Source organism: Prosopis cineraria, unplaced genomic scaffold, assembly GCF_029017545.1.
Source record: "Prosopis cineraria cultivar Desert tree isolate PC_DT_omini unplaced genomic scaffold, ASM2901754v1 PC1, whole genome shotgun sequence".
Classification (NCBI taxonomy): domain Eukaryota; kingdom Viridiplantae; phylum Streptophyta; class Magnoliopsida; order Fabales; family Fabaceae; genus Prosopis; species Prosopis cineraria.
In genome coordinates, this window is record NW_026555332.1 from 18,381,839 (window position 1) to 18,407,645 (window position 25,807).

Sequence of the window (25,807 nt, forward strand, 5' to 3'; positions counted from 1 at the left end):
AGTCATCGACTTACTCTTGTGGTTATATTTTATAAGCAAATGCTTAAATAGGGGCAAAGGGAAGGAGGGCACCATACAGAATTGAGAGGTTGGTGTTAGTATAACTCTCTCTCCTTTTAGTATTGTGTAATGAATGATCTATAAATTTACGCCAACTTAGGATCATATATTGTTTTTAGGGTCACTTACATAAGAATATGTGATTTGTAAATATCTCAGCCTAGGATACCGTAATTGTAATGAAATGATTGTAAGATGTTAAGATATTAGTGCAAGTAGCATTATTATGGTGTTTACAGATGTGTTGATGAATATGGTATGGTTCAATATGTTTATACCTATGCCCTTTAATTATTTTGAAATTAGGGTTTTAATTACTAAATTATGTCTAGATTGTATGTGATTATATATGACTATTCAATTAGATGTATTGTGGTCCATTTGAATTGATTCATATTGTCTTAGGGCTATAGGTACTTGGTTGATGGGTTTGGACGCCCTTAGGTTTGTTTTTAAAGGAAAAAGGGTAAATTTATGCTTGGATATCCAATTTTTAAATGGTAAAGTATTTGATTGTGAATCCAATACTAATAGCTAAGTAGCTCAAAAAGCTACATGTGGATACTTGAAATAGGGTGAATATTTTTTTTTCCAAAAAGAATCAAACTAAAGGCTCAAAGTGGTTAATAAATGATTAGCAATAATTAAGAGTTGGCTATTTGGTTCTTGGCTATTTTTTATAAATGTCATCTATCATTTTCCATCAAGCACGGGCATGAAATGTGGCCTTAAATAAGAAGTGAAACAAGTTCTAGAGGGTGTCATTACTAAGGAAACTAATCACACATGAGTGTTTGGCTCCTTCCAATAAGGGGTAAATTGCCACTCATATCCATTAATTCAAGGTAAAAGAATGCTCACCTCACACCTATTCAATCATAAAAATTACCACATCTCAATAATCAAATATCTATTCAAAGAGCTATGTCATTTTAAGTAGCCTCAAACAAAATAAAACAAAACAAAGATTTTTTTTTAATTTTCAAAAAAATTTCAAAACACAAAAGCAAACAAAATAAAATATTTATGTCTCTCCCCCATACTTAAATTAAGTATTGTTCTCAATGTATGTATAGTCTCATGATATAACAAGGCAAGATCAATATGGATGCATGTATGACAAAAGTGCAAGTGCAGAAAGTTTTTTTTTTTCAATTAACAACTAAAACACAAACCAAACAAAGCAATTAAACTCTAACTTTTTCTACTAGGTTGACCTCCCCCATACTTGAATCTTACCTAGTCAAATATATCAAACAAAGCAAGGTAAAAGTTTAAGGTTAGAGATATACAACCTTATTATTGTGGCTTAAAATAGGAATTGGTCTAAAGAGAAACTTGAGCTCCATCCAAGAGCTTGAATAGTAAAATTCTCCTTTGACTCCATCCAAAGGCCTAGTTAATTGGCAAAGGTCTTAAAAAATAAGAAACAAAGCAATGACCTTGCATAATAGGAGAATTAGATTAACCAATCCAATCATGGAAATCATTTAATAAAATATCTAATGCACTATCAATAAAATTCAAATTAAATAACTCCCTTTATTATGAGATAATTTCCTTAGAATAACTAAGAATAGGATCTTCATTTATGTGAGGTAAATCTTGGAATTCTAAAGCATGAACTTATTGATCTCCTTCTTGAATAGTCAAAACCTCATTTGTCTCAATGACAAATCCATCAAGTCTATGAGAAGTCTTAATGACATCCTCTTGTATACCTACAAAAGCAACAAAAGAACCTTACTTAAGCATGTTTTGATCTAAAGAAAATGAATTCAAGTGACAAGAAAAAGTTCCTTGACAAACCATGCATAAATTGTGAACATCACAAGTACAAGAAAGCAAGGAAGAAAAACTATCACTAAGAGAATAATGAAAAGCAATGGAAGAATTATACAAGTCAACCTCCTTGACTTCTTGAATTATCTTCATTTTTTTTCAAGTCCTTACTACTTGACATGGCCTCCTCTAAAACGCTAGTAGAATGTAAGGCCTTAGGGGTCTCAAGTGCTGAGGTTTTTCTCCAATAGCTTAGGAACCTTTTGGACATCAAGCTTGAGTGGAGGAAATTCTTTAGAATTAGCCCCTTTAATGTGTATACCTACATCACAAGAAACAATACCCTTCTCATACCCATGAAGTTCAAGCATTGTAGATATTTTATCATCATTTAACAATTCAAGAGACAATGTATCTATCAAGCATGCATTGACATCTAAGCAATTTTGGCATATTAAAGTATCAATGTAAGAGCAAGAGAAATAAGCGATATCAAGTGTAAACTCATGAGTAAGTGAGGGAAATGCATAGTGCTCAATAGCTTCATCAACCAAAGTATCAATGGCATTAACATCTTGTAGGGAATAATCCTCAAAAGGCCTCTTTATTGCCACACAGATATTGAAATTGATTTGATCATCCCCACATTTTAAAATCAAGGTACCCTTATCTATGTTAATCATTATATGCGCAGTCCCTCATAAAGGGTCTACTAAGAATAAAAACATCATTCCCTTTCCCCCTTTAGACATGTCAAGCACATAGAAGTTAACCGGGAATAACAAGTCTTTTACACAAACAATTAAATCCTCAATAATACTATATGGTTTTCTCAAAGTCCTATCCATGAGTTGGCATATCATTAAGGTCTTATGCATAATCAAGCTTTCAAAAACTGTTGATAGACAAAGGCATGACATTGATAGCCATCCCAAGATCAATCTAAACATTGGAAAACATGGTATTTCCTATTTTGCATGGAATGGTAAAAGAACCCGGATCTTTACATTTGATTGGCAATTACTTTTTCATTATTGCACTAATAAAAGAGGGCAATTGAACCCTAGAATTAGGTGTAAATTTTCTCTTTTTAATGTAACAGTTCTTGAGAAATTTTGCATATTTTGAAAAATTTTTCACAACATCAAGAAGAGGAATATTCACATGAATTTTATTAAAGAAATCTATTACTTATTGTCATGAATCCCTTTTGATTGATGCTTGATCACTTAGGCTTGAGGAAATGGAAGTTTTCTCAAAATTTCTTACTCTTTCTTGGCCTCATCTTCCTTTTTTTGCTTGTGCACCAACTCTAGAATTTTCATTTCATTTTGCCATCTCCTTTGCACTTTGGTGGTAGTTTCTCCATCTCAATCTCCTCAATAATCTCTTCATCATCATCCCTACATAAAGGAACATTAGTAGAACTAGAAGAAGCTTGGAAAGACAAGTCATCATGCAAGGAATCATCATATAAAGACAATGGCTAGATGTGAAGATGAAGGTTAGGGTTCTAGAGAGAGAAAATGAAGAAAAAGATGAACAAGAGAGAGAAAATGAAAGATGAAATCAAGAAGATGATATTGAATTGTGTGAATATGAATTTCTCAAATGTTTTCACATACAGATCGATTTTTGAATTAGATTCCTCTCAAAATTAATTCTAAAACAAAATTAAAAAGGCTAGAGAGCTTCATACTTTGTGCATATGCCCTTAAGTGGCACGTTCACATTGGTTGGATGATAATTCATATGCTGATATGAATATTCTCATACTTTACACTTAGGAAATCTGATCTACCCCATCCTCTCAACCATTTGCATGCCAATTATGTCCAAAATGCTCTTCTTGCACTTCCTTGACTGATTGATACAAGTCTAAGTGTATATGTGTCACCTATATCACATAATAAACAAGATTTAATCAAATAAACGTATGTGACATAATAATTCATATTTTGGCACGTGAAATTAATTATTTAAATGGGATAGAAATAATAAAATGAAATTCAAGGGCTGCCTCACGTGAAAACAAATGCACGCGCACATATGCATAAAACCTTAATTAGGTCAACAAAGTCAATAACCCTAATTTTGTAATTTTTAATTAATATAATTTCATATAATTTCAATAACCCCAAACCACATTGAATTTTTAAAATATAATTTCATATTAATTTTCCTTGGAATCAAACACATTTTGAATAATTTTCTTATACATTTTCTAAAAAGTTTAATTTTCGGACCAAAATGCCCTAAGTATATAACTTTGCCCCTTAGACAATTTTCTTGCTTTTAAGACCATAAATGCACCAAAATAGAAAATATAACATATAAAATGAGTGAATAAAGTGTATAATTAATGTGTCTTATTAGTCAGATGGTTGTTATGTTTATGGCAAGTCATGATATTTGATTTGCCATTGTCACATAGTTGTTATTATCACAGAAAAGTGCATTGTTATATTTGATTGGGCCATTATCATATTGTTGTTAGTATTATGACAATGTGCCTTATGTGATGCTTTCTGAAAAAATGAGGATTTTATGATAATTTGATGATTTATAAAAATATCACGTGATATTATGAGAAATTGTGAAAAATGTGATTATATGCCTTATATATGCTTTATTTTAAAAATGTCAATTAATAAGTATTTGCATAGGGTAGAGGAACCTTGGTCACTGAGTGGTTATACTCACCACTCTTTTTTTAACATTTTATGAGCTCTAGCTTGAGTGTCAAAAAGGAAAAACCTTCGGAGGATTAAGAATAAGTTATTCTTGTTGTAAATCCTCCTTCTTTATGTTACTATATGAATAATGAGTGTGGTATTACCAACTAGGATCTTGTTTTGATCTTTATTTGCACTCAGTGAATTGCATAACTAATTTGTTAAATTTTAAAGCCATAATGTTATTGTATAATTTTAAGTAAACTTTTGATAAGGTCTAAATTCTAGTGTAAGTATTGAAATGAATTAAAATTACTATTTAGGCATGAATATAATATTTTATGCAATGCTAGATCTCCCTTATCTATTTTGATATTAAGGGGTTAAGAGTTGAAAATGGTATATGTCAGTTATATTGTACATGTGATGTGTTGCACAAGTTGTTCTAGATTCATTAAGTGTGTTTTAGGTGTTAGTAGTAGCTTTTGGCACAAATTTTGGGTTTTGGACACCCTATGTAATGTCTACCTTGACGTTACCAAAACAATACTCTAACACACCGTTATGATAATTAGGATTAATTAAAATTTATAAATAAAGTCATCATAACCTAAGGGTTTAGAAATAGATAGTTTAAAATGTTAGAATCCCAAGAAACCCTTTTTGAAAAGATGTTTGAGCTCAAACCATAGTTTAAAACAAATTAAATAAGGTAGTGGAAGCAAGAAGGTCAAATAACCTATCAAACAAGCACTAAAAGAGGCATTTCTAATTACCCAAAAAGTGCCCCATTCACTGCGACACATGTGCTATTTGCCACATTAGATAACATGGAGAACCTAAAGTTCTCACATGCTGATCTAACTTTTGAAGCACTTTGTTTTACGATACGACATTCAATTTGAGCAGTTTAAGCATATACACGTAGCTCTTCGAGCTTGCTAATTATTGGCACTGGTCTCACACTCAAATATTCAACCATTTAAAATTTAGACACTCGAACTTAAATTGGTCTGTTTTCAACACATCACATACACAAGGGTGTCCAAATCTAATAACCTACTACCAATAACTTTGGAACTACTTGGACTAATTCAAATGAACCACACACAACCTGATAAACCAATTATATCACAACAACCATATATGCACAATTGGGCCACCAAAACCCTAATTTCATAGCAATATCAAGGGGTGTCTATAATTCACCATAAATATCATTTTGGCCAATCCCACACATAAACAACACAAACATATCACTTATACTAATATCTTAACCCCACATATCAATTTCAACTAAGACACATCATTCTAGGTTGAGATACACACTTATACACCACAATTTTCATTCAAGTGAATACAAAACAATGAGTGAAAGGGAAAGAGCTATACAGACAAAGCTCTCAATTTTCAGTAGTCCCTTCCTTCCCTTTGCCCCTATCAGAGCCCTCGCCTGTAAAATATAACCATTAGGTGAGATAAACATCTTAGTAATAGAATAATTCACAACTATCAATTAACATACACAACTATAAGCAAGTAAAACTCATAGGTAAAAATACCCATTTAGTATATTCTAACATAACTTTTCCATAATCATAGGTCATTTTCACTCTAGCATGATTATTATATCATTCGAGCCTCTATATCAGCTCGATTGAAACTAAAGGCTCTATTAGACCAAACACATATACACAATGGCCCAAGCTCACTTTAATGGTAGGATCACCCGATTAAAGGTGTCCTATCTCACTTTCAAACTATGGTTACCCCCTATCATCTATAATTTGGGGTGTTGTTACTCCAATACACATCACATTAATGTTAAGAAGTGTAAATCCCCAACACCATATCCCACATGGGTACTAAGGAAATAATCTCCAATACTGTATCTTACTAGGCACTAAGGAGATATATGATATATGGACTTTCACTACTTCTTCCTAAGAGTAAACTCCCACCCCTTATCATGATCATACTCCCACTTCTTATAATTATCTCATGCTTATATCAAAACCATAAATTATTCATATAAGAAACTTTCACCAATTTGTTTAAATCATTTCAACGCACAAAATCCTTCTTTCGCAATATGCAATGCTTTTAAAACAAGTGCATGCAAACTATATATTTACTCACAATGGTTAAACACTTAATCAAATAGGGTAAATTATTCCATTATCTCAACTCTTTTTTTATAAAAAAGGTTATCATGGTCTGTCATTTGTTTCACATGGTCCACATGCAAAACAACACTCAAGAAATACTAAATCTACATAGTTAAGAAATAATTGTCAATTATCACTCTAATTACACCCTAAAATCACTAGATTTTGAGTACTCATATATCTAAAGTTCTCATTTTATCAACATCTACCATTCCAACACACTCCATTAATCCCATTTAGCATCAAAATACACTAATATCACCAATCATTTACCCACATTGTTCCAAAACTCTAAATTTTCACTTAGGGTTACAAAACTCATATATCTAGGTTTAGAAACTTAATTTAACTCCTCAGACCTCAACCAAACTAATGGGTTCGGTCAAAACCCAAGAAGAGACAAAATCAAGCCTTAACCACACACAAAACTACCAAAAATTCACATAAAAGAGAAGGGAGAAGGATAGGAAGTTTACTAATGTGGATTCCAAGCTCAATACATTCCCAAAGTGATGTTGGAAGCAAGCCCTAGTAGATCTCAAGTCTTCCTTTTTTGTCTCTCTTTCGTTTCCTTCTTTTTCTCCTCTAAAATCAGAGGCATTTCTCATCTCATTTAATCCTAGAAATTGATCATGTGCCACAGCACATGGCATAACAAGTGCCACATGCCTTTTTGGCTACCCTCTTAAGTCCTGCTAACTTGTATACCATCTTAGCTCATTTACAAGGCATTTCAAAGTTTAAATAACTTTATTAGTATCCCAAAGACACCCTTAATTTATAAATCACATATTTGACTAATTTACCTTTTTTAAACACTCAAAGTTTCAAGTTGAAAACTTAGGATGTGACACCCTATGTATTGTGAAAAATGTGAAAAAGCATGCAAATAAGTTTGGGTGTCTAACTTCTTCGTGTGAAATTATTTAGGAGAAAAACCGATGTCACTAGTTAGTAGATGAAAAAAAAAATTTTATAGACACCTAGTTCACCTTAGTTAGACATTGGAGAAGAAATAAGGCATACTAGGAGTTGGCCCCTACTGTTGTCAAATGACAATAGCATTGATGTTAGTTCTATGCAACACACCATGGCACATTTACACAAAGAGGAGCACATCACAACACATGCATGCCATAACATCATAAATTCTTAATTCAAAAACTAATTGTAAATTAAGGGTAAATTAGTAAATTAATGAATTAATTAAGTTGATCATGATTTTAGATGGTGATTGACATTTTAAGTTCTTGGGCAATTATATGATCAGGATAGAGTAGAAAAATTATGATTTGAAGTAAAGCATGTGAGCTAAAGTGAGAATTCTCTCACTGTGCCACACGTCATGACATTTATGCAGTGCGTTGAGATGCATGGATCATGAAATAGAGGGAAAAGGGGGAAAATCAAGAAAAGAGAGGGAAAGAAGGCTAGCTCTATTAAGGCAAAGAAGTTTGAGATATAGTGAAATTGGGATGAAAGAATTTTTGCAAGTTAAACTAAGAATTTGTAACTAGTTTGGTGATTGATTGAGTTTTGAAGTTATAGGCTAAATTTAACCTTAATTAGAACGGTTAAAAATGTGAAAAATCTTATATGAGTAATAGAAAAGCTAATGGAAGTTACAGAAGGCATGTGAAGGGTGAATAGGACTTAAATGGAAGTGATTAGGAATTTAAGTTAGTTTAATTATACAAATAAGGACATATGTTCAATGTTGAAATTGACGTATTTTGCTTAATTATGTAGATTGGCGTGGCTCACAAGTTATCTTGAGCAAGAAATAGTGAAAGAAGCAAAAGTACCACAGGTAACCCTTTTTACAGCAAAAGGATTTATGTAACTGAATAATTGTTTACAAGTAATATTGTGTAGGATAATGTATGATTGTATACTTTGATATGATTGAACAATTGTATTATTTTGAAATTGGAAAAGGTTTTGATTTATAACATGTTTTTACTAAATGAGGTTTATTTTGAAGGATAAATAAGAATTTAGTACATATACACTAAATATAATAAATATATAATATGAGTAAAAGACATGCTTATAATAGAGGTGAGAGTTCATCATAGGTGTAGTATGAAAATTCATATAATCGAACTAACCCCACGGGACATCTAATGCAACATGCGAGGAACTGTTACCATGGGATATGTAGGTAGTCATTACATGATATGACCTCCTTAGTACCCGAAAGGGTGTGTGGTGTTGGAGTATACGACACCCCAATTAAGTATGTGATAAGTGTTGGATAGGCTGGCACCCAATAGGGGGTGAATTGGGTGATATTAAAAATTTCTTGAAAGCTTAAAGAGTGAAAAGACTTTGTGTAAGAAGGAAAAAGATAATACACATGAGATTTATCTTAGTTTAGCCCAAACTTGGGCCTATATCCAATCATTCATATCACACTTAAGATTTCCAACTCAACTTATAAGCTTCAATAGGTGCTTGCTAGCATAGTACAACTCTTAAGACTTTACTTGCTTTAACTCAACAATAAACCTTGCTACAATCTAACAAATTGTTACAATCACTTGAAAAAATAAGTTTTCAAGATTTTAATTGAATTATAAAACTTTTATAGAAAAACTCTCTTGAATAGTAGATAGATTATAAAAGAAAGCTTATAAACTTGTGAGAGCTTTTTCAGAAACTTTATCAAGAATGATAAATGAATGCTAAATATTTATGCATGATTTGAAAGCTTTTAAAATGCTCAAATAATGAATTGTTCTATCAAAAGATTAGAATTCTTATTCTAGACTTGAATTGTATCACATATATAGTTTTGACAATTGACAAACTATTGGAACAGTGTTTCTAGCCATTGGTCACATTTCTTAAATGCAACCACACGTTTCACGTGTGAAATGGAGCTATCTCAGTTCTAGACATGCATATATGACAATTCAAGTATGAACCTCAGGGAGTCTCATGCTTGTTTTGAAGGGTAAGAATATGTAACCTATTCTGTGTGACAAAACTCGCGTGTGACTCTCAGCTCCTTACACATGATTTGGTTGGCAGAATGCCAAAGCCAAATTTGTGTGACAAAACTATCATGGAACCAACAGGCTATCACACATAGAATGGTTTGATACAAACCCAAAACCATTCGAGAAGACAAATCATGAGTGGAACACAGCAATACTCATGCGATAAATGGCAAGTTGCAAAACTTAAGCCATTCTATAAGTCATATCATGCATGGGACCATTATGTACTCAAGCAAGGAATGCATGATCAAAAGGATTTAAAACAATGATGATAGATTACGCAAGTGTATAATGGCTTAAGACTCAATTTGGCAAAATGTGTTCAAAAGACTTGATGACATATTACGTGTGGTTACTATAATATCTACCTTAACATTACAAAAATTCACCACACATTCACAAACAAATAATCATAATTAGGAGTTATAGATTACTCCTAAGTTCACAGTAAAATACAAAAAGAGTAAAGCTAATAATCTTTATAAATAATTTGAAATATTTGGGATCCCATAAAAATATTTCAAATAGGTAGTTTGAGCTCAAACTTAGTGATTTAAAATGATATGAGAAACATGGAAAAAAATTTGGGAAGCAAAACAATTTAAAATAAGGCAAAAAATGTCATTTTTGAGTATTCTGGTATATGCATCATGGCTCATGATCCATATATCACAACATGTGGTACAGAGAAGCCAATTTAGTAGCTGTACCTTGTGCTGCAGCTTGTGCACAACAAGCTGTGGCGCATGTGTCCTTATCATGACAGCAAAATACTGTCATGATAGCTTTTCGAGAGAACTTTAAAAGCACGCCATTTTCACATCAAATGTCCAATTGGAGTGGTTCAATCACCCACGCAAAGCTTATTCAATAAGTTAACTAATGGTACAGGTTTCATTATGATTCAACACCATATGAAAATTTTAGACACTTGAATGTAAAAATTAATTTTTAAAATGATTTTCAAGTATTCAAGTACCCAAACCTCAAAACTTATACATAAACTCATTTTAAGGCTCAAACCAAGTCCGATGGACTAATATAAACCTAATTGAGCATTTAAACACACAAAATCATATCAAAAATAAAATTTGGCCACTTAAGGCTGGTTTCACCCAATATGGTCAAAGTCACAAAATCACAATCCTACACCATGTGGCCTCTATTGCCCCATAATACACTATATATACATTATCACCACATGTATACAACATTCCTCACACTACTATTAGTATTTTATCCCATCACCAGAAAAATCACTATATATACACATCATATACAATATTGGGCTAAAATACAAAATATCATAGTATAATACAAGTACAACCAATCAAAATATTATGCATTCCTAGTTGGCAACTCATTATTGTGCATTTAAGTTTACGTACACAACTCAAAATAAAATCGAGCATTACAAGTATAAGTGAAGTTAAATAGCAAATCCTTGTCTGATTCCTTCCCTTGCTCAAACTCGATAGTAGGACCTATAAAATAATAACCACAGGGTGAGATAAAAATTTTTGTAACTAAGATAATCTACATTATTGATTAACATGTCAAGTTATAAACAAGCTTTAATATATGCATAATAATCACACCATATATGATTCACTACAATAAAATGCATGATCACTAATTATTTGGTCCTCCAATACTCCTGACCAAACCGAGAGGCTATTTCACAGAATCAAACCATATGTATGGTCCCCAAACTTACCATCCATGGTAGGACTACCCAGCTAAGGCATCCTAAACTACTTTTAAACTACAAGTTCCCCCTATTACAAGTAATTAGGGTGTCGTTACTCCAACACTACATCCTATAAATGCTAAGGAGAATAGTCTCCAACTCCGTACCCTTCTAGGTACTAAGGAGAGTAAGTCTCCAACACTACATCCTTTTTTAGGCACTAAGGAGAAATATGAGCTGTATCTGGCGTCTTGAGATACTAGCAGTGCCAAATAGACTTAATCTCCACTAACTTCACTAAGGTGACCTCCCACCCTCTAACATGACATATTTCACTATATATCTCTACTTAACCATGCATAAACTACTTTCTAAACAAATATAATGAATCTTACTACTTACTTCAAAAACATTACATTTTATAAATCAATACTCCACTCATTTTTTAAAATACTTAACTTTTACAAAATTTATACATATATACATAACAAATCATATAAAAACAACTTGAGAATAACTTATACAAGGTAATAAATAATATAAATTATCTATTTACCTCAATCCTTTTGTTACTAAAAGGGTTATCCATTGTACTAAATCTCCTCTTGTGTCAAGGTGAGTTTTCCCCATACATTAGTCTACAACAACAAGTATTATATGTTAATTTTCAATTAATACAAGCACTATTGGCTACAAATATCATCCCAATTCTCCCACTTCTCACTCATATTTTCAACAAAGAGGCTTGTTAAGATAACAATCTGTTCACACAATCTCCTCAAGCCTCCCTCTAACTCTATTACAATATAACACTTAATATCTCAATTTGTCACACTTTAAAATCCCATAATCAATTTAGGGCTTAATCCAACTTACACCAACCAAAAACTAAGCTTCATATTACCACTTATTCAAGGTTAAGAAACTTAAATCAATCCTTTAGAGTCATTTGAAATCTTTATAATATAGACTCATAGTTTAATCCATTCAGAGCAAATTCACCCACTTCCCAAATTCAATGAAAAAGAGATCTAGAGGTGGAAGAGAAAGGTATGAAACTTAAGAGTTTGAAGGCCCAACTTAACTTCAAAATCCTCCTAAATTGAAGCCTTAATAGTGTTCAAATCTTCCTCCTTCGAGTTTCAAGCTTTCTCTCATCAAAATTAACTTTTTCTTATTATTTTCATGTTTGATGCCTGTGTTGCACCGTGCGTCGCAGCGTACAACACACAAGTTGTGACTTATGAATAGAGAGAAAAAACTCACTTTTGCTCCCTCCAATGCCACCCGATTCAATCCAACTTTCTTCCTGACTCAATTTAAAGCTAAATATGACCTAAGAAGCCAATTAATAACCCAAAAATATGATTAACTTAATTAATCATTTTTAAGACTAATTTATCCCTTAATAAGTTTTAGATGTTACAATGACCTTCTGATTCACATATGAAATGGCACTCTGCAATATGCAATAGAATACAAGATGATATTTCAAGCACACTACTTAAGGTTAGCTTGTGTGAAATAGAGCATAAAGTCAATGTCAAGGCATCACATAAACATAAGTGACAAATCACACATGGATCACTTCTGATTCAGGTGTGAAACATCAGTTGGTGTGCCTAACATGACAAATCATGCATGCAACCAATCTGAATCATGCGTGAATCATCAAATAGTGAAAAGCTCAACTTCTATGATCCAATACAAGTTAAAATGACATAAATCACAAGCTTGAATTTACTAAAATGAGTCCTAGGATGCTAAATGAGACTTATGAGCAAAGATATATGCATTCATTTCAAGGAAAATAATTTGTGATTAAGCTCTCAAAGTGTTCACATTGAATCTAGAGAATTAAATAACTTATCCTATAAATCTTCATCTTCTCTTGATTCTTCATACTCTTGAGGTTTTATCTTTACCCATGATTCTTTATGTATCTACACACATAACAAACACCTCTTCTCTTGGTTTTGTAATCATCAAAACATATGATCCAACAATAAGGAAAATTCATAGTTTGAAAGTGGGACAAAACACCTTTAGCTGGGTAGTTTACCATGAAAGGTGAGTTAGGATCATTTTATACAAAATTGGTTCAATGTGTATCCTATAGATTTAATTAGAGGTCAATGCAGAGGTTTGATTGGATAGTATGATCATGCATGTGATATTTACTTTATAAATATATGTTTATGTTTTAGCTTGTAAATGTTAATGTTTCAATTGCTTGTTTATGGTTTTACCTACCAATAGATAGTTTTGAATTATTTTGGCTATTGGTACTCTAACTTACTCTTGGTTACTATTTTACAGGTTAGATGTTGGTAGTAGTAAAGGTAAAGATCTGGGCCAAGAGTAGTGGAACTACTGTATTGCCCCTTTTAAGCTTGTGTAATGAATTTGTATTGCTATATATATATATATATATATATTAATGTTTATAAGTTGCCATAGGAATATACACATGTTGTTTTGGTTGTACTTGTGTAACTATATGGGTGTATCTTAGCCTTGAAATGTGAAAATGTGTAAATTATAATAATATAAGCTAAGATACTAGTATAGGTACCAGGTCATTTATTTTGAAATGGTAAAATTTGGCCAACAAAGTGAATATGTATGTATATAAGAAAATGGCCCTATTTTAATGTAAATCAAGGCATTTGGATGGCCAAAATGTATTGTAATTGCATGATTGTTATTATAATTGCTCAATCAGGTGAATGAGGTCTTATTAGCTATGATCGAGGCCCTAATGGTGGCTAATGACTTTAGGTTAGGATTCGAGACACTCGAAGGTAGAAAAGTGACAAATAATGGTCATTTGCATCTGAGTGTCCAATTTAAAAAAAAAATTCAAATTGAGGTGAAATTTGTGTCATTAGCTATATTATGAGAAAAGCTTTATATAAGCATTTGAATCACTCCAATCGAATATCGTATGTGAAAATGACACATATAAAGTTCATGCAAAAAAGCTATCATGACAACATTTTTACTATCATGAACACATTTGCTGAGGTGCATGACACAGAAACGTGAAATCACTATCTGTACCATATGCTATAGCACATGTGTCACATACTATAGTATATTGTTCCCTTTAGGCAAAAATGACTATTTTGCCTTTGTTTTCTACTCTCTAATGTTTATGCATTGCTAAACACTTCTATTGTATATAAATACTAATATTTTGAGGTTTTAATGTGTTTTTTTAATATTTTTGGGATCCCAACTATTTCTAAAAATTATTTTCTATATTTTTAGTATTTATGAATTGAGGTAATTTAAGGGTTTAAGGATTCCTAATTACTATTGTGTGTACTAAATGTGGGTATAGTTTGGTAATGTCAAAGCAAATATTACATTGGTCGAGTGTTAATGAGGTTAATTAGATGCTTACAAGTGACCCAATGTGATCAGAAGTTTGTTTATCTAGACTACTAAAGCTACAACTAAAACTAAAGCTATAAAGGTCATTGTGCTTCCCTTATAAATGAGGATGGAACCCTAGATTTTATATTGGTAAAAGAATCATTATCCTTTGTTCATTATGGCAATTGTTATGAGTTTCTCCCTTTTGGTTAAACATGATCTCTATATGACAACTATCATAGATTGATTGACCTAATTAATTCAATTCCCTAAGCCATCAACTAATACCCTTAGTTTACTTCCCTAATTTGGTTTTGGAATTGGCCAAGTGATTAGCTAATCTTCCTCAAGTAAGGCATGGCTATATTAGGTTAGATTAGGTCACAAGACTATGTAAGACCCTCTCTAGTTATGTCTAAGATCAACGCACAATACTATAGAGGCAAATCAAGACAATATAAATGATCAAAACACAAAACAATGCATTTCTAACATTAATAAAGTAGGTATCGCATGTTCATCAAGGAAGAACAAACCAAATCAAGCATTCTCATTGCATATAGATGAATGCCAACTAAAATTACAAGTCAATAATGAAACAATCCTAGACTAAATAGCAAGACATCGAGTAAAATGAGAAAGCTAGAGATTAGAATAGTCTTAGCCAAATGCAACCATTAGATTCATCTTCTACTTTATCCTCCCTCTAAGATGCCATATTGAATCTAGCCTTCAATCTCTATCTTCAATGCTTTATGGAAGAACCAAAATGGCCTAACCACATTTTCATCTTCAATAAGTGATTGAAGCCTTAAATCTTATTAAATTCCTAAGGGTTTGGATGAAATGGAGAAGATGAAGAGAATGAAAATGGTCTTTTGTGGTTTGGTTAAGAATTGAGAGATCTAGTGAAAAGTTTAGGAGAGGAAGATGGAAGAACGAGAGAGAAAGTTAGAGAAAATGTTTGAATATGGGAAAATGAATGTGCCAAGTAAATGGGCTGAATGTTACACAAATTAGCCTGAGAGAAACTAAAGAAGAGTGAAGGAAAATTAATAAGTAGTTGTTGTCTTCCAACAAATTCCCCTATAGCTAGAACTAACGCTAAGTTTGGAGAAAATGGTGACAATTCCAATGCTCTCCTTTGATCTAATGTGATGCTTCATTCCATGCTTAGTTTGCACCTTCATGAGCCCTCATAAGTGACTCCACTTTGCCTTTGAAAGGCTTCTTAGAGCAGCTTTGGATCATGTCTTCATATCCCCCATTAATTACATCTATGTCAGAATTAAATTAAGTAATCAATTCATTATGAGTATGACACTTATTTAATTGGGCTAAGGTATGAAATATTTAATTCAACTTAGGTGAGAGAATTAAGAAAGCAACACAAGTGTATGAATGCACGCACTTGAACACAAACCTAAAGGCAAATGAAAGCCTCTTAGAGAAATAACCTTAAAGTTTATCTTTTACTAATAACTCTTAACCTAGGATGAATCAAGAAAAACTAATTTGAGCAATCATTTTAGCCTATTAAAAGATATATTCTAGAGCTTAACATGAAAATTTGGAAAAAGTGCATTTTATAACCAAAATAGCCCTAATGAATGTAAACACTAAACTTAAGCAAATATGCACAATAAATGCTTTATGAACGCAATTAGGCATGTAAAAAGCTAATAAATGTGTGTAAATAATGAGTATTATCAACACTTATATAACTTTATGACTTGTCTTTTCTTCATTCTTTTTATAAATTTTTTAAATAACAATCCTTAAAAATTAATTTGTGTGTGTGTGTGTGTGTGTGTGTGCACGTTAAAATTATAGTTTTATTTTAAAAATCTCTTAACATCTTGAAAAATTAAACTATGGTATATTTTGTTCAAGCAAAATTTCTTTAATATTTATATAATTAGAATATTTATTTTTTAAGGAGAAATAATTTAGATATTTTTATTTAATCTTCAATTGAAATATATAACCTCTTTTAGGCAAAGTTGTTTTCACTCAAATCATTATGTGATAAATTTTAATTACCATGAAATAATTCTATTAAATTCAAATTAATATCAATAAATATTTACTACACTAAATTTTGAATTTCTTCATAAAATAATACTTAAATCTTTTAAAAATATAATTAGAATTAAATTATCATAATCTAGATTTTACCTAATTTCATATTATATTTCGTTAAATCATAATCCTATGTGCCTCTACAACTCAAACAATATACATTAAGTTGCTCTAAACTTTGAATTAGGTAATAAATAATGGCTTAATATTACTTAAATTTTAGCAATAAAAATTTGGGATGTTACACATAGGTAAAGCCGGGAAAATGGGTTGAGCACGTGGGCTAGCCCATTCAACCCACCAATTTGATGGGTTGGGTTAAAAGAATTGGGACATTTTTTAAAACAGGTTTGGGCTAGCCCAACCTGCAAAAATGGCAAGTTAAAATAGACTGGCCCCTAGGAGAGCCTATTTTTTTTAAAAAAAACTAATTTATTTTTTTAATCATGATATATCTTCTTATAAATCTATAATAATGACAATATTTCTCAAATATATAATTTATAAGTTCCAAATATGTTCTTTACATTTGAAAGAAAATGTAAATCTTTGTTACAATTTACAAATGAAATTTTTGTTATAGTTTGTAAATCAATTATTTTTTTTATTTTTTATAGAAATATTTTCAATATATATTATTTGTTAATCTCATAAGATCTATTAAATGAAATTACAAATGTAAATTCATTGAGAAAAATAATATGAGCTTATATTCAAATTTTATTTTAAAAAATAATATGAGAAAAATCATTGTCTATATATGTGATATGTTGATTATAAATTTTAAATCATTTTAAAAAATAAAATTGTATTTTGCAGGCTAGCCTACAAGCTCGCTAGCCCACCAATGTGCAAGTTAAGTTGGGTTATCCTAGCTTGCTTATTTTGGTGGGTTGGCCCAACCTAACTTGCTAAAATGCTATCCCGTGTGGGCTAGCCTGTAACTCTTTTACATAGCTCTACACATGGGCCCATATGCCAAATGTAATGCCCACCTAAACATTGCCAGAACAATACTTTAACACTCCATTGTGATAATCAAGATTAATTAAAATTCCTAAAAAAAGTCATCACAATCCAAAGGTTTAAAAGTAATAATTTAAAATATTGGGATCCTATAAAAAAATCCTTTTTGAAAAGTCATTTAAGCTCAAACTATAGTTTAAAACAAAGTATAAAAGGTAATGGAAGTATGGAAACTGAAAACAACACTTAAAAGCAATAATAGAATGATCTGGAAATTGCCAAAAATTTGCCTCGTCCACCACAATGGATGGCACAGAGAGACTATTGTCCTCACAGAGCATTGCGTTGCGGTGCAACTATTATACACCATAGTGCAAACCTGTTGTCATGACAGCAGTCTGAACCAACTTTCAGAGTGCACCATTTTGCCATCTAATGTCTGATCTGAGTTATTCAAGTGTTCATATATAGCTCTTTAAGCCCTCTAGCTATTGGCACTAGTCTCACACCTAAATTCTCAATTTTAAAAAGCTAGACACCCGAACCCAAAATGGTTCATTTTCAACCCACAACACACTTAAGAGTGTCCAAATCTCATAACCTTATGCTAATAGCCTAAGAACTACTTGGACCAACTCAAATGGACTACTCACAACCTAATCAATCAATCATACCACTACAACAACAACCCAAATACAAAATGACCACCAATACTCCCATTTCACAATAATAGCAATGGGTGGCTAACATTCATAAAAAATGTCACTTCAGTAAAACCAATACAAAATCCACACAAATATCTTGACCTCTCACAATAATTTCAATACATATACATCAATCTAGGTCGAGATACACACTTATGCATCATGATTTTCATGCAAGTAAATACAAAACCATGAAATGATCTTAAGTTGGCATAATGTTCATATCATTCATTACAAAACCAAAATAACAAGGGAAGAGAGCCATACAAGCGTAGCCCTCAGTCCTCGATAGTCCCTTCCTTCTCTTTGCCATTACTGGAGCCTTTATCTGTAAAATATAATCATGAGGTGAAATAAACATCACAATAATAAAATAATTTACAACTGTCAATTAACATGCACAACTATGAGTAAGTAAAGCTAATATAGGTAAAAACATCCGTTTGGCATAGTCAACATAAAATTTTCAATAATCATGATTCATTTCCATTCTAACATGATCATTCTACCATTCGAGCCTTCATATTATCCCGACTGAAACCATATGCTCTATTAGACTAAGTACACATTCATAACGACCCGAGCTCACCTTCAGTAGTAGGATCACCTAGCCAAAGGTGTCCTATCTCACTTCTAGACTATGATTTCCCTTTATCACACATGGATCAGGGTATCGTTACTCTAACACCATATCACCAATGCTAAGGAGTATCAATCTCTAATACTGTACCCTACATGGGTATTAACGAGAAAATCTCCAACATCGTACCTTACTAGGCATTAAGAGGATACATGCTATATAGACTTCCACTACTTCTTGCTACTGGTAAACTCCCACCTCCTATCATGATCATGCTTACACTTCTCATACATATCACATATGTGCATCAAAACTATAATTAACTCACATAATGAACTTTCATAATTTTCATTGTTTTAAAATCATTTCAAATGCACAAAATCCTTCTTTCATAATATGCAATACTTTCAAAATACATGTAACAAAAATACATATCTACTCACAAATAGTTAAACACTTAATCAAATAGAGTAAATTATTCCATTATCTTAACTCTTTTGTCACAAAAAGGGTTATCATGGTCTAATGTTTGCTTCACATGTTCACTCGCATGATAACACTCAAGCAACAATTAATCTACACCATTAAGCAATAATTGTCCATTCTCACTCTAAGTAAACCCTGAAATCATTATACCCAAATATTTCACTTATCACCCTTAAATATTCCAACATACTTCATTAATTCTATTTAGCATCCAAACACTCTAATATCATCTACCATTTATCCATATTGTACTAAACCTATAAATTTTCACATTAGGTTCGTTCAAACCCTAACTAAAAATTCTAAACTACTATAAAACCCATAAACATAGGTTAAGAAGCTTGATTTAACCCCCCAAGACCTTAATTAAGGCAATGGGTTTTGTCTAAACCTAAGGAAAACACGAAATCCATCCCATTTTGCTCAAAACTTAGAAATTTTACATAATAAGAGAGAGGGAGATGTGAAGAAAACTTACCCAAATGTTGATTCAAGCTCCAAATGCTTCTAGATCACTCAAAATGTCAAGCCCTAATAGCCATAAGCCCTTTTTTTGTCACTCCTCTCAATCTCTCTCTTTCTTCCTTATCAAATCAAATGCATTTCACTTCCAATTAATGCCAAATTTTGGCACTGTGATGCATTATGTGTGTGACGCAACACATGGCATAGCAAGTGCCATATGCCATTTTGGGCATCCTCTCAAGCTTAGTTAATTTATACACCATCTTAGCACATTTCTAAAGCTATTCAAAAGTCAAATAACTTTATTAGTGTCACAAAAACACCATTAGTTTAAAAATCACATAGTTTGACCAATTTATCCTTCTTAAACACCCAAGTTCCAAGTTAAAGACTTAAGATATTACAGCTAGCCTTATGAGTAGGAATTGCTTAAGCTGGTTATCTTCAACCTTACTCTAGCAAGGCTTAACAATGGCAAACAATAGCCAAACCAATGCAAATGAAATTTGAAAAAAATACCATTTTAGACCATTTAAACACAAAAAAAATGATCTAGATCCTTCCATAAACATGATTCAATTTTTAGATGGAAGAAATTATGTATCATATATTATTTTATAGGATTATTTAATGATTATTTTTCTAGATTTTATTGAATATAAAATTTAATTCCATAAGTCACATCTTATATTGATTTTATCACTTGATATATAGGTCACAAAGGCATGGAAGGCGCCATTCATGAAGTTGTTTGAAGAGCAATATTAAGAAGACTAAAGTAATGTCACTTTTAAAGAAGTGAAGGAGCTAAAAGTGAAGTTAGAAGCCCATAGTGTCTTAGTTTCAATTTCCTTGTTTTAATTGTTTAGCTATTTTGTATTCCTGTAGTTCACTTGTAATTTCTACATTTATTCTCCTTAAGCCCAAATCCTTTTAGCCATTCATACTCCCTTAATTTCATATTCTTCTTTCGATAGATAAAAAAAATTAGGTGTGTTAGGTCTTATGGACTTACTAGGGTTAAAACATACTTTAATGCTTAAAGAGTGTTTACAAATGTACTTTACAAATCTCCTGCCAACTCCTTATTAAATAGACTGACCTTTTTTAGTATAACATCCTTGAAATTAGACTTTGAATTTTAAGTGCTTAAGAAAGGGGTAAATTGGTCAAATTAAGAGATTTATGAATTAATAATGTTTTCAAATAACAAATATGATTATTGGGTCATTAGACAACCTTGGAAGAGGTTTAAGTTGAAATTTGAGCAGATTAGGGCACAGAAAGAGGTTTAAATTGTGTTTGAACCTTTCTGTGCCATCTGCCACGGTGGGCGCATCATGCATCATGGTAGGTGTACAAAAATCTAATTTTATCATATTGCGTTTGCATTTGAAACAAAAGAAGAATAGAGGAGGGACATGAGAGAGGTGATGGATAGAGGACGTGGGGACGTTAGGGCTTGACTTTTAGAGCTTTTAGAGGAAATTTGAGCTAGCCACATACTTGGGAAAGCTTCCTATCCATTCTCCTTCCTCCCTATACAAATTTTCTATAAATTTAGGTATTATTAAGGCTTGATTTTGGTTTTCCTTGGGTGTAGACTGATAGAGTGTAGTTACTTAACCCTCAAAATTAATTAGAACCAACCCTAATGTGATATAGGGTCAACCCTAGGTCTTCTCACAAGGAGGTGATTTGAACTACCAAGGCAAATTGACTTGGTGAATAGATTATCCAAAAGAGTGTAATTGTTACCTAATTAACTAGTGAATTTAAGTGCAAACTAAACCTAAATGAGATTGGTAGACTTCCTTATTAAAGTAGTAACTCGAGGACATTATTGATGGAGGAATCCTAGCTTCTAAATGATAATGATATTTTACTCAACTTCTCCCTTTTGGCTGAAAAAGTGTTCACTCAAGACAACTATCTTAAGCAAACTAGCCTCACCAATTCAATTCCTTATATGCCAATTACAAGCCCCTTAAATGACCTTACTAGCTTAACTTAAAGATTAACCAAGTGTTTGATTAAATTTCCTCTCCTTATATCATAGTCAAAGCTATACCCAAGCACAAAACCATACAACTTGAGCATTTTATCAAATATTTACCAAACAGTTACATGCAAAGTCAACGCAAGACATTCACCATGTGAAATCACATATTACAATATACATTCATATAGTGGCCATACTTTCTAGAAACAAAAGGAGATAAAATTCAAGTCAACAACATTGGTTTAACACAAACATTTAAAACCAACCATGAAACTAAAGTCAAATCAAACTACAATCAACCATAGTCATAGTATTATAGTGAAATTGAAACAAAATGAGGAAAAAGTTGAGCTTAGCCAAATGTAGTCTTCAATATTCCTCTTCCATCAACTTCATCCTAGGATTCCATGGAAAATTTAGCTAGAAAAAAACAAAAACACCTTGCTCTTCCAAGAACCCAACATGGCCATGTGGTGCTTCTTGTCTATTGATGAATTAAAGCTTCAAATCTCTTTGCAAGTGAGAGGGATAGGTTCAACCAAGTGAAAGGAATGGAATGGTGGTAGTTTTGTGAAAGATTGATGGCTGAAAGTAAAGGTGAAGGGCCTAGAAGTGTAAGGTTTTTAGAGAAAATGAAGAACAAGATGAACTAAAGAGAGAGAATGGAAGAGATAAATGAGTGTGCTATAAAATGAGTATTTGAATCTGATTTCTAATAAGGGAGCTAAGGAGGATGTATTTCTCATCTGACTTGGCTCAAAAAAATAATTCAAAAAGAAATTAAAATGAAAAGGAGATATGATCATGCCACTTTTGTGTCCAAAATTTCCTCTTGCACCTCATTGACCAATTGATACGAGTTCAAGTGCACATGCGTCACTTATGTTACATAATGAAAAAAATTAATCAAATAAATGCATGTGACATAATAATTCATATTTGAGAACATGAAATTAATTATTTAGATGGGAGATAAAAAATAAAATGCAATCCAAGGGCTACCTCGCGTTAAAACCAATGCACACATACATGCATAAAACCCTAACTAGGTAAACAAAGTCAACAACCCTAATTTTATAATTTTTAATTAGTATCTCCCAAACCAAATTAAATTTTCTAAATATAATTTCATATTCATTCTCCTAGGAATGAAAAACATTTTCTCAAAAGGAAATTTTTTTACCAAAATACCCTTAATGCACAATTTTGCCCCTTTAGGCAATTTTCTTGCTTTTAAGACCATGAACGCACTAAAATAGGGAATATAACATATAAAATGGGCCCTGAATGAGTGAATAAAGTGTGTAAATAATGTGTCTTATCATAGATCGAACCCATTAGCTTATTTTCTTGGGGAGTTAAATCAAGCTTTTAAACTAAGGTTTATGGATTTTATAGTGATTTAGGATTTTTGGTTAAGGTTTGGATAAACCCTAAGTAAAAAAAATGGAAGATTGGGAGTAATGTGGGAGGAAATTTGTGTTTATCTAAGTGTTTGGATGTTAAATGAAATAAATGGAGTTTGATAGAAGTGTAAATGGTATTAAAGTGAGATTTTGGGCATGGTGAATACCCAAAATTAGACTAAAAAGGAGTTAATTAGAGTAAGAATTGATAATTAAATGTTTAATTTTATAGATTAAATATTATTCGAGCGTTGTTACACTAGTGGATACTTGTAGAGCTAGTATTTGACTACAGTAACACTTTTAGTGATAAAAGGGATGAGGTAACTAAATTATCTAAACTTTCTATTTGTGTATTTAGATGGCTGTGTAAAATTAGTGAAATCTATGCTATTATTGTTTTGGACTATTATATTATTATAATAAAAAACTAGCATTGACTCCCCCGTGTAATGCACGAGGAACGTCAACTTCTGAAAATTATATCACACAAATGTTTACAAAATTATTCATTTTGTTAATTTTGTTTATATGAAATGAATATATAAAACTATAAAAAGGTAAAACAACAAAATCCATAAATAAGTTATTTCTTATTAGTGATATGACGTTTTATCCACTAATTATATTAAAATAAAAAACTTTAAAAATATTGGACTCAATGAAACTATTCTTACATTAATGAGCCTTGTGTAAATTTAGTTATTTTTTAATCTAAAAATACCAATTTTTATTGTATTAATCCAAATGTAAAGATGAATCCTTTCTTGTAGAGGTTATTATATCTGTATTTATTTAATACATTTTTCTTTATTGATACAAGTTCTAGCATTTATTTCCCATATAATGCATTGGAGAATAGATTTACATTTTAATTAAATAAATAGTTACAACAAAATCATTATTAAAATAAGTTTTCAAAGCTTACTAATTTGAAATTTCATCCTTCATTATATTAAAATATAGGAAAATTAAAAATTATGGAAATCAATAAAATTACTCCAAAAATAATAATCTCTTGCAAATTTAGTTGCTCTTTCACTTTGAAATGCCAATATTAATTTTACTAATTTCAATATAATGATGAGTTCTACTTGGAAGGGATTACATTGTATTTGTTTAATATGCTATCCTTTATTAGTGAAGAAAATAAAGTATAAAGCATTAAGTAAATTAACTTTATGACTAAAATGTATAAAATCATTTTGAACTTTGAGACATGAGAAGTATACACTTCCATTATATTTAAATTTAAAAATTTACAATTAAATATCATAAAAAATTATAATAATCATCACCAAAAGATATCAAAATCATATTATAATACTTAAAATACCATTAAAGATAAAGGAACTAAATTTAAAAGTTGTTTTAGATATAAAAAAAAGAAAAACTATAAAAAAAGAAGTTAATCAATAAAAAGAAACGATATTAAAAAAAACTGACACTAAGTTATCAATTTTTTGATGATGAAAAATTGCTCTCCTTGAATTTTTTTTTTGTCAACCATGAAATTTTTTTATAACAAATTAAAATAGTTATAGGTGTTGAGTAATATTTAATTAGATAATATCAAAAAAATTAATATTAATTTTAGATAATAAACTTGCAAGGACAGAATACTCTCCTAGTAAACAAATGATAAAATTATATCTTGCAAAACTAAAAGAGCCACTAATATCACATGAAAATGAAGCAAATTCAATAAAAATCTATCCACCACATTTTTCAAAATGATCAGGAAAAATAATCAAAATTACAAATAGTTTTGGCTTTAATTTGAACGGCAAAGTTTCAAAAGAATTAAATAACTATACAAGCGACTATGTGATGCCTACGAGATGCTGTATTCCATGTTACAATTTGCCACCCCAAGGAACTTCATTTTGTAAGTAAGAAAATGATATATAAAAATCTACTAATCATCATTATACATTAAAGAACTATGTTGTGATTGCACTATGGAGTACCATTTTATGCAAGGATTACTTTTGACTCTAATACTTCATGAATATTTTGTTGAGATTAAGTAATAAACATCTAAGCATGAATACTCTGTAGTTAAGTATATCTAAAGAAACATTTATGAATAAATTATTTTTAGCTGATACAATTTTGGACATAAAAAAGCTAATAAAAATAGAGCATCAACAAAATATATCTTGTTCCTTTCATTAATGTCCAAGACGCTCTCTAATCAACAACTCTTGTTCAATCATATTGCCATGCTTCAAACTATAGTCTTCTAAAGGTTGCATGATCCTCAAATCATGAAAGTCAGAGCCACATATGCTATCGGTGCTGGTGATTTCAAGAAGCACATTCTAAAATCCTACATTACATAATAGACTATTG